The sequence below is a fragment of the Mustela nigripes genome, chromosome 6, assembly GCF_022355385.1.
Source record: "Mustela nigripes isolate SB6536 chromosome 6, MUSNIG.SB6536, whole genome shotgun sequence".
In the NCBI taxonomy this organism is placed as follows: Eukaryota; Metazoa; Chordata; class Mammalia; order Carnivora; family Mustelidae; genus Mustela; species Mustela nigripes.
The window spans coordinates 99,818,152-99,830,006 of NC_081562.1; the positions used below are offsets into that span (position 1 = coordinate 99,818,152).

Consider the following 11,855-nt stretch of genomic DNA (forward strand, 5'->3'; position numbering starts at 1 on the left):
ATGTGATTTGGTGAGTGCTGTGAAGTGTGTAAACCTGGTGATTCACAGACCTGTACCCCTGGGGATAAAAATATATGTTTATAAAAATAAAAAATTAAAAAAAAAAATTCAAATTTATATAAATAAGAATAAAATTATACCAACCTAAAATGTGTAAAAAGCTATCATAAATATAGCTTGCATAAATATATAAATGTATAAAAGTATATATGTATATACATATATTTATACTTATGTATATATGTATAAAAAGTACTGAGATACTGTACTTTTTATTCAGTTCATTTGGGAAATCTGGAGCTAACTGTCAAGTTAATCCACTTAATTGAATCTCAATTTTAAAATACTCGTTTTAGTATTTTGAGCATTTTCCACTTATCTGTTTGTCATGGTATTAAAATGTAATGACAAGGATTAAAATTATCATTTTAGCAGTATAAGATTAAATTATTAATATCAGCCTACTATCTATTAACAATTTATAACTTAACTTCTTAAACTTTCATAGAAGACAGAACAATTTTATTCAAATTAAAGCACCTCTCAAGTCTAATTTTTATTGGCTGGATACAAGTTATGCTGACTTACAGTCTATATATTTTTTATATTCAAGTAGATTCAAAATTCAGCTATAATCATTTAGGTCATGATCTCGGGGTCATGAGGTGGAGTTCTCCAATGTGGAGCCCTCCTGGGATTCTGTCTCCCTCTACCTCTGCCCCATTCCCATTCATGTGCAGATGCATTCTTTCTCTCTAAAATAATAATAACAACAACAATAACCCATAATCAAATATTGCTTTGAATTTTCTCAGGAAGCTTGAAAAATATTTATCTTTCTGGATACTTACTTCTCTTTCTACTTTCTCCTTTTAATACTCATAAATTCTTTTCTTTTAAAAGATTATGTTCATTGATTAACTCTTCTTGCTCTTTCTTGCTTGCTTCTATTACAAGAGCTTGCTTTTGATGTTCAGCTTGAAGGTTTTTTTTATAATATCTTGAAACTGTTCTTGGATATTAATTACTACCTTTTCTTTACTGGAAGCTTTGTTGTGAGCATCATCTAGTTGCTGTTGAAGCAACATATTTTCACTTTGTAGTTGAGATAATCTCTCCTTTAAGGATTCTTGCTTCTCAATGTATTTACTTGCTTTATCTTGTGCACTTTGATAAGCATGTTCAATTTCCTTTTTCTGACACTGTGTTTGACTTCGGTCTCTTTGTACACGTTCTAAAACCAAAGTCTTTTCTCTGAGAGCATCTCTTGTGCAATGGAGCTCAGTTTCCAGAGTATTAAATTTACTTTCAGCTTCAGAAAGGTTATGAGAAAGAAGTTCATCATCTTCTTTTAGGTTAGACACATCAAAATTCAGTTTGTCCTGTACACAAAACCATTTGCCTTTTCCTCCCTGGAAAGCAAGTTCTAGGTCTCTTTTTGACACCAGACTTTGGTCATAATCCTGTATAGCAGCAGCTAGTCTAGCACGGTATGATTCAACTTTTTTGTCCAGTCTTTCTTTGTTTTGCTTTTCATTCTCCAGGTTAGACTTTAGCACTGTGTTCTCAATGGTCAGAGCTTCATTTGTCCACTGTGTTGGAGTATTGTTTTTGTTAATCTTTCCTCATTCAGTTTTAAGGTCTTTTGAAGATGGACATGCGTTTCTTTTAAAATGTCCATGTCTTCACAGTATTTCCTTTCTTTCTCCTGGTTCTGGTTATTTATTGTGTCTATTTCCAGTCTTAGCATAGCGATTTGATCCTTCAACATGTATTTTTTAATACAACAGATATTTTTCATTTTCATGACTATTAGAAATCTAAGTAAAACAAAGGATACTTTTAGTTGGAACACAATAAAATGGCATTATGATGATTTTTCTCTGAAATGAAAGAACAAACTATGTTTATACAATGACTAGGTTGCAGTAAGTAGATATTGAACTGGAAAAAAAAATAAAGTTGGGTCTAAACCTCAAATTTTTTTTTTAATTTTTTATTTTTTATAAACATATATTTTTATCCCCAGGGGTACAGGTCTGTGAATCACCAGTAAACCTCAAATTTTATACAAGCATAAATTCCCAAAGCTTCAAAAGTTTAATTAAAGACAATGAATGCATGAAAGGAAAAAAGAAAGCAAGACAAAAATTTTAAGAATCTCAGAATTGGAAAGGTCTTTCTCCAATTTATGACAAACCCAGAAAGCCTAAAATAAAAGATTAATAAATCTGACTACACTAAGAATCAAGTTTATAGTCTGACATCTGACACAGGTGTGCCACAGTAAAATCCTTAGCTCTGCATCTATTTCAACAGATGAAATTTCCTAAAATTCTTTTTCCTCTCAATAGTCATTAGAAATTCTACTTTTCTAACATTTCTACAGTCAGTTATAAGAGTTAAATCTACTGATAACTGACAAATCTAGGCCCTATACTATAAACACTTCCACATACATCAATGAACTCTTTTAGTTCAATTCTAGAATGGAGAGGTTCAAAATATTAAGTGAGCTGCAGGACTTCCCACAGGTCTTCTTACTCCATTACTAGTGCTTATGCACGAAACTGGAGCTCTTCTCTAGAATAAATCATAATGACAAAAGAAGCCTCATACTTCACACAAAATACTGATGGTAAATAAGGTAAAATTTATACAACTCAGAAAAATCATGAGATTATTTGCTGCTGCAATAAATTTTTTCCCTCATCATGATGTTTAAAATGGTAATAAATACAAAATAGGGAAAAATACACTAAGCTATTTTATTAGGAATAAAATACTCATCAATAAATTATCATTAGCATATGATTGTTTCAAAGGCACCTTATAATGAAACAAGATACTACTTAGAGGAAATTGCTACTCTTCTCAAAAGTAAGAGATAACATCCAAAATAAAGTCTCTGAACAGGCTATACATTTGTTCATTGGTGGAAGTGTTAAGCTAAACTATTGAGAGAGAGGTGAAGAAATAACTGCCAAAAACTGAAACATATGTTGTTAGTTGCAACAGTTTTGAGCTGATGGTTATGGAAAATAATAAAAGCCTCTCCCTTTGGATGAAGACATTAAGAATGTCACTATTTGATTCTGGCGGGCAAATGCATTTAAATTAAGAATATTACTTTATCCACTGGACCCAAAATGCCACTGACCCCCTAAAATATATATATATATATATATATATATATACATGCTTTAAAAATCCTCTATGCTTTCCATGATCTGCAGTGCTGGTTTTATATATATATATTTATTATATATTTATTTATAAATATATATACATGGAGAAAAATATATATACATATATATGGAGAATATATATATATGCATGGAGAAAAAATAATAATTTCAGAAAATAAAATATATATACATACAAATACCTACACACATGTACTTCAAAATAACTGAAGAAAATACCCCAGAACTCCTTTTGTTATCCATTTCTACCTCCTTTTGTTTGCAGAGGTGATTGTTTAGAATTCCATCTTGTAATATCCTGGCATCCTGTTCTTGACAAAGTTGTTTCTTAGTATCATTCAATTCTTCCACAGCCTAAAGACATATTTTCATTAGGATTTAAAAAAAAAAAGTCAAAAGTTTAAAAGAACTTAAAAAAAATGTTCAAAAGAAGTAACCTTTTTAAATACAAGGATTTTTATCCTACATGAATAACTCAAATTTTAATTTAAATGACAGCTAAATTTGTCATAGGGTAAAAATACAGGTAGATATATAGTATGTGAAATAAAATTTCTTTACAAAACATTTAACTAAGTCCATCATAGTCTCAAGGTCATTTAGCCTGTATTTTAATATAAAAAATCCAAAACTGGCGTTCCTGGGTAGCTCAGTTGATTAAGTGTCCTACTCTTAGTTTCAGCTCAGGTCATAATCTCAAGGTTTTAAGATCCAACCCTGAGTCAGGCTCTGCACTCAGAGTCTGCTCGAGATTCTTTTCCTTCCCTTTTCCTCCCCCTCTACACATTCCCCTACTCATGCTCTCTCTCTAAAAATAAATAAAATAATAAAAAAAGAAGCCAACATGAATATTTATCTCAATTTATCCTCCATCCCTTCATTCAGAAATAATATATAGGGCTTATATGAGAAGCCAAGAATTCCAATAAATTAATGATTTTAGCTATAAATATCATAGTTCCTATTAGTATAAAACTAATTTTTTTTTCAAGAGAAGTAAGCCTTTATTTCCTTGTTTCACAAATAAACTTGGCTGAATTTGTTGCTTTTTGCTGATTAGTCGAAGAGACCAAATCCCATATCCTCATCCGACTCCTCCGACTCTTCCTTTGCTTCAACCTTGGCTGGGGCTGCAGCAGCAGCAGGTGCAGCAGTGGTGGCAGCGGCCACAAGGGCAGCAGCCACAAATGCAGATGGACCAGCCAAGAAGGCCTTGACCTTCTCAGCAAGTGGGAAGGTGTAATCAGTCTCCACAGACAAAGCCAGGACCCGCTTGTATCCATTGATGATAGAATGGGGCACTGATGCAACAGTTGGGTAACCTATCTGCAGATATACGCTGGCAACATTGCGGACACCCTCCAGGAAGCGAGAATGCAGAGTTTCCTCTGTGATGTCAAGCACTTCAGGTTGTAGATGCTGCCATTGTCAAATAAAACTAATTTTTTATCTATTTTATACCTAAGTAATATACATTAAATCAAAGGGATATTATAAATAATAGTGATGGAAATATGCAATTTTTATCAAAGACTTAACTGATTGAAATCATTTTTTTGCAGTCCTCAATTCCATATCTAGTGTTCTAAGATTATGTTCAAGTTCTTGTTTCATTTCAACTTCTTTATTATACTTCTTTATTATACTTCTATATTTTTTCTTCTTTATTATTCTTTTCTTGTTAGTTGCTCCTCAGTCTTTTCATATAACATTTCAGGACTTGCTGTTCTTTCTTTTTCTTGTAAATCTGCAAATAAAGTAAATCTGCAAATAAATGTGCTTATTTTAAAATTTGTTTTGTAAGCAATAAAAAGCACATGTTGATCTGGTTCCACATATGTTGGTTTATTATCCAAATGAAATTTCTACATTCTCAATTTTTTTTTCTTTCTAGGGCTCATGTTTTTATTTCTCATTTTAATCTTTTCCAAAAGATATATATAGTTGAAGAGAAGCAATGAAAAAGCATTATCTGCTTAGTACTAATACCTCTGGGAGTTATCTCTGGGAGGGTATCATGCTTAGTGAAATAAGTCAATCGGAGAAAGACAACTGTCATATGATCTCCCTGATATGAGGAAGTGGAGATGCAACATGGGGGTTTGGGGAGCAGGAAAAGAAAAAATGAAAAAAGATGGGATCGGGAGGGAGACAAACCATAACCAACTCAATCTCACAAAACAAACTGAGGGTTGCTGGGGGGAGGAGGGTTGGAAGAAGGAGGTGGGGTTATGGACATTGGGGAAGGTATGTGCTATGGTGAGTGCTGTGAAGTGTGTAAACCTGGCAATTCACAGACCTGTACCCCTGGGGATAAAAATACATTATATGTTTACAAAAAAATTAATTAAAAAATATAGGAAAGAGTAAGGTTACCTGTTAATAGATAATTATTACAATAAAATATTCATTGACCTATATGATCAAATGTCTATTGGGTTAGAAATATGGGAATAAAAAGTGCAAAATGGTCCTGTTCTTGGGGATCTAAAACAAAATCTATGAGTAAACAATTTGGAAAAAAAAATTAAAAATTAATGAGTGAAATAAAATTATATCTATATCTATCTATCTATCTATCTATCTTCCTCTTCACTAGATGTTTTCTTTGCAGGTCTAAAAAGAAAAACAATTCTTTCTAGGCAAATATTAATGACACTGTTGACACAGGAATCATGGCTTTTGTAATTTAGAACTTTATAAACCAAAAGTAATAATCCATGATAGATTAATAGTTTATTTTTCAATTATAAAGAAAATCTTTCCCCTTCCCCCAGAATCTAAACAAATATTAAGTTAATATAACCAGATACTTCAAGGTCCCTAATAAAACCATAGCTATTCATGATACTGTCAAAGGCACTGAATATCTAAAATTATCAAGGAATGATTAGTTCTATTCATAATGTCCCAAGGTTTCTATATTTACTATTATACATATATTTTATCAATGAATGATAGTATGTGCACATTCAATTATATGAGAATACTCCACTGTGAAACCAATTCTGAATAAACAACTTCTTGACACAAAACTACATGAATAGGAGTACTAAGGACAATTACTATATCATCTTTAAAAGAGTGTAATACAATCAATAAGCTTTCTAATATTTGGAAATGCAAATTAAATTACTATGTCTCTATTGGATCATTTCCAGGAGCATACAAACGTACTCTAAAAGCTCCCATCTTAAAATTAAAAAAGAAAGAAAATTCCTTTGAACTCCACATTCTTTTTCAGTTATCATCCATTTCTCTATTACCTTTCCCCGTAAAATTTTCTAAGGAGTTCTTTATAGTTATTCATTATAGTCCAGCTTCCATGGTGACTGTTGAAACTGCTCCTTGTCAAAGTCACTTGTCCTCAACTTAACCTTTCAAGCAGTGTGTCTGATATACTTGAGTATTTCTTGTCTTAGCCTGTACCTACACTACAGCATTTTATTTCTATAAAAAGTAATCACTGTTAAAATTCCTTCAGAGGGAAATAAATAATTTATAGATTTTACCTTCCTTCATCCTGATCCATTCCACTTGAAGTGCTGTCATCATTCATTTGTAGTGGATGAGAAGTTAGAGAAGGATCTTTCTCAAACCTTGGTGTAATCACAGATTTTTTTGATGTTTGTTTTTCTTTTTCCCCTTTCCTTACTTCCTTTGTATCCAAAGCAGATCACTATTTTAAAAATAGCAGTTAAAATATCCATTAAAAAGCCAATGTTTTCGGGTGCCTGGGTGGCTCAGTTGGTTAAGCCATTGCCTTTGGCTCAGGTCATGATCCCAGAGTCCCAGAGTCCCAGGATCAAGTCCCGCATCAAGCTCCCAGCTCCATGGGGAGTCCGCTTTTCTTCCTCTGACCTTCTCCCCTCTGATGCTCTCTTTCTCTCCCTCTATCTCAAAGAAATACTCAACCACTCTCTTATACCATACACAAAGATAAGCTTGAAATGGATAAAAGACCTCAATGTGAGGCAGAAGTCTATCAAAATCCTAGAGGAGAACATAGGCAGTAACCTCTTTGACATCAGCCACAGCAACTTCTTTCAAGACAGGTCTCCAAAGGCAAAGGAAACAAAAGCAAAAATGAACTTTTGGGACTTCATCAAAATCAAAAGCTTCTGCACAGCAAAGGAAACAGTCAACAAAACCAAGAGACAACCCATGGAATGGGAGAAAATATTCGCAAATGACACTACAGACAAAGGGCTGATATGCAAGATCTATAAAGATCTCCTCAAACTTAACACACACAAGGTAGATAATCACATCAAAAAATGGGCAGAAGACATGAACAGACACTTCTGCAAAGAAGACATACAAATGGCTAACAGAAACGTGAAAAAATGTTCATCTTCATTAGCCATCAGGGAGATTCAAACCAAAACCACATTGATATACCACATTTATATCTGTTAGAATGGCCAAAATCAACAGGACAGTAAACAACAAGTGTTGAAAAAGATGTGGAGAAAGGGGAACCCTCTTACACTATTGGTGGGAATGCAAGTTGCTGCAGCCACTTTGGAGAACAATGTGGAGATTCCTTAAGAAATTAAAAATAGAGCTACCCTATGACCCTGCAATTGTACTACTGGGTATTTACCCCAAAGATACAGATGTAGTGCAAAGAAGTGCCATCTGTATCCCAGTGTTCATAGCAGCAATGGCCACAATCGCCAAACTGTGGAAAGAGTCAAGATGCCCTTCAACAGATGAACAGATAAAGAAGATATGGGCCATATATACAATGGAATATTATGACTCCATCAAAAAGGGTGAATACCCAACTTTTCTATCAATATAGACAGGACTAGAGGAGATTATGCTGAGTGAAATAAGTCAAGCAGAGAGAGTCAATCATTGTATGGTTTCACTTACTTGTGGAGCGTAAGGAATAACATGGAGGACATTAGGAGATGGGGAGGAAAAGTGAGTTGGAGGAAATCGGAGGGGGAGACAAACCATGAGAGCGGTGGACTCTGAGAAACAAACTGAGGATTTTGGAGGAGGGGGGGTTTGGTTGAGCCTGGTGGTGGGTATTAAGGAGGGCATGTATCGCATGGAGCACTGGGTATGGTCCATAAGCAATGAATCTTGGAGCACTGGGAAAAAATTAAATTAAATCTTAAAAAAAAAAAATCTTTTTAAAAAAATTTAAAAATTTTTCAAAAAGCCAATGTTTTCTAATAATTTTACTGGTAAAGAATAAAGAAAACCAATATTTGTAAAATTCTGCTACCCATCTTAGTTCATTTATTAGTTCACAGAACAGTTATGAAGTCCAACCATATTTATAAGGAAGTACACATCCCTTGCTTCAAAGACAGATAAATATACAATTACAATACAATGTCTTTGTGGTGACAAAATGCTGTGGACCTCTTTGTAGGCGCTGTGGAACCAAGCACCATAAACCAAGGGACCTAGGAAAACTCTTGCCTACCCATGCATCAGATAATAGGCACACTCACTACAGTCCCAGCTGTGGACCCAGCAATAGCCCATACACTGGCTCCAGCCCCTTCCTCTCAACCACATCCGGGAGCCCCTGGAAAACACTATCTTAGATAATCACCCATTGAAGAGAGAGCCCTTTTGGAAAACCAGATTTCCTACAGTAAATTTCCAACATACCACCAGAACAAAAAAACAAAAAAACAAAAAAATCAGGTTTGGACATACTGGAAAGGTGGTCATTAAAGACTACTTCAAATGCAAAGACAGCAATGTAAAACTTCAAAGAATATAAAAAGTCAAGGAAATATGATATCATGAAATGATCACAACAATCCTCCAGTAATTGATCTCAAACACATGAAGATCAGTATTTTATCCAAAAAAGAGTTCAAAATAGCAGTTTTAAGGAAACTCAGTGAGCTACAAGAAAACACAAAAAGCCAATTCAGGGGTGCCTGTGTGTCTCAGTCTGTTAAGCACCTGACCCTTGATTTTGTTTCAGGTCATGATTGCAAGGTCATGAGATCCAGCCCTGCTTCGGGCTTATGCTCAGTGTGGAGTCTTCATGTCCCTCTCCCTCTGCTACTCGCCTGGCTCACACACATGTTTTCTCTAAAATAAATAAATAAACAAACAAAACCTTTAATTAAAAAAGCCAGTTCACTAAAATGAGAAAAATATTAGATGAACAAAATGAGAAATTTAGTAAAGAGTTGGAAGGGCACCTGGGTGGCTCAGTCAGTTAAGTGTCTTGAGTCTTGGTTTCAGCTCAGGTCATGACCTCAGAGTTGTGGAATCGAGCCCTGGGTCTGCTTGACATTCTCTCTCCCTCTCTCTGTCCCTCCCCCAACTTGATCTCTTTCATTTTCTCTCTCAAATAAATAGATAAAATATATTTTTTTAAAAAGAGCTGGAAATAGTTAAGAAAGAACTAAACAAAAATTCTGGAGCTGAATGATATAGTGAATGAAATGAAAAAAAGCAATACAAATCACTGACAGGGGGTGCGTGGGTGGCTCAGTTGGTTAAGCATCTGCCTTCAGCTCCCGTCATGATTTCAGGGTCCTCGGATCCAGCCGGGCATTGGGCTCCCTGCTCAGCAGGGAGCCTGCTTCCTCCTCTCTCTCTGCCTGCCTCTCTGCCTACTTGTGATCTCTGTCAAATAAATAAATCAATAATCTTTTTTTTATACAGCTATGTTTCTTTATTATACAGTACATTCCCATTTCCTTTTTTTTAATTTTTAATTTTTAATTTTTTATAAACATATATTTTTATCCCCAGGGGTACAGGTCTGTGAATCACCAGGTTTACACACTTCACAAGATAAGAATGTGGATTCTTCTCTAGAACCTCCAGAAAAGAATGCAGCCTTGCCAACACTTTAACTTAAGTGAGATTTTCAGACCTCTGACCTCCAGATCTCGAGCAGGTTCCCCAGTGTGCTTAGGACTGGGGGCTTCTTGGGATACAGGGCTGTTAGTGCTAAGAACAAGTCAGTCCCAGGGTATACCCAACATACCCCTCATTGCTTTGACACCCTCCCCAAGTAATTTCTGCTTATTATGGCAGTTCATAGTTGGAGATTTTTTTTTTAAACCAACTCTGCACCAACTCTTCCCATATCCCCCACCTATCCAGAAAAGACACTATCTGTGACTCTGAGATTCCTTAGGCAGAGTGGGACATTTGTAACTCCTCTTCATAAATTTCAAACATTAAAACTCAGATTACGAACGCAAGTTAAAATTTCAGTTTGGGGGGCACCTGGGTGGCTCAGTGGGTTAAGCCTCTGCCTTCGGCTCAGGTCATGATCTCAGGGTCCTGGGATCGAGCCCCACATCGCGCTCTCTGCTTAGTGGGGAGCCTGCTTCCCCCTCTCTCTCTGCCTGCCTCTCTGCCTACTTGTGATCACACACACACTCTCTCTCTCTCTGTCAAATAAATAAAATAAAATAAAATAAAAATTCAGTTTGGTTCTTCGTTTTACCTCCACACTTCTCCCCTACAGAATTCAGGCCAATGCCTATGTGCCTGATCCCCTCCACCAAGAGGGTATAGAGCATTGTGCAGTTTCAAACCGTTCCCACTCGTGTCATTCTTTCCTATAGGGGAAAGTACATACTGGTAGTACACTTTCTCATGACTAGAGCTGATCACTCGATGAACTTCCTATTTTCAACAGAAAAATGAGTGGGCATCTCTACTTCATTAAATTTCAAAATATTTTTTATTTGTCCCAGAATCTGTGTGCCAAACATAGGAGCTGGTACTAAAGTTCATAGGGAGTTGGTGCCCAGAGAGTTGTTATAGGTATCCTCTTTGTTGCCAGATTTTTTCAACATAAGCAAATTAAGTAGCTCTGTTTCCAACCTGGGACTCAAGTGGGAACTCAAAATCCCTCCAATGGGAAGGAGATAGGCAAAAATTTAGCATCACCCCTCAAATCCTTGCATATTGGGGAGCCAACATTGGGAGACTGCCAGGGATTAATACCACTACATAGTTATTGTCTTATTTATATTTTATGATTTTTCAATGATAAATTGTGTGTTGCTTTGCACATAGTAATTTGTTTCTAGTTAAAATAATAAAATAGCTTTAAATGTGTTTAAAGATTGGGGCATCTTGGTGGCTCAGTTGGTTAAGTGTCTGCCTTTAGCTCAGGTCAAGATCCCAGGGTCTTGGGATTAAGCCCCATGTTGGAGTCCCTGCTCAGTGGAGAGCCTGTTTCGCCTTCTCCCTCTGTCCTTCCACTATGCACCCCCCCAACAACACTCTCACTCACTCTCGCTCTATCTCAAATAAAAATCTTAAAAAAAAATGTGTTTAAAGATTAACAAATGAATATGGTCAACTAATCTTCAGCAAAGCAGGAAAGAATGTCCAGTGGAAAAAAAGACAGCCTCTTCAATAAATCGTGTTGGGAAAATTGGACAGCCACATGCAGAAAAATGAAATTGGACCATTTCCTTACACCACACACGAAAATAGACGCAAAATGGATGAAGGACCTCAATGTAAGAAAGGAATCCATCAAAATCCTTGAGAAGAACACAGGCAGCAACCTCTTCGACCTCAGCCACAGCAACTTCTTCCTAGAAACATCGCCAAAGTCAAGGGAAGCAAGGGCAAAAATGAACTATTGGGATTTCATCAAGATCAAAAGCTTTTGCTGTGCAAAAGCTT

The 11,855-nt window shown here is 35.6% G+C and overlaps 1 pseudogene; it reads right to left on the reverse strand.

The window, feature by feature from the left end:
- Positions 1-6,758, reverse strand: part of LOC132020394 (ankyrin repeat domain-containing protein 26-like) — a 29,642-nt pseudogene extending 22,884 nt beyond the window's left edge.
- Between the last annotated feature and the right edge of the window lie 5,097 nt (positions 6,759-11,855).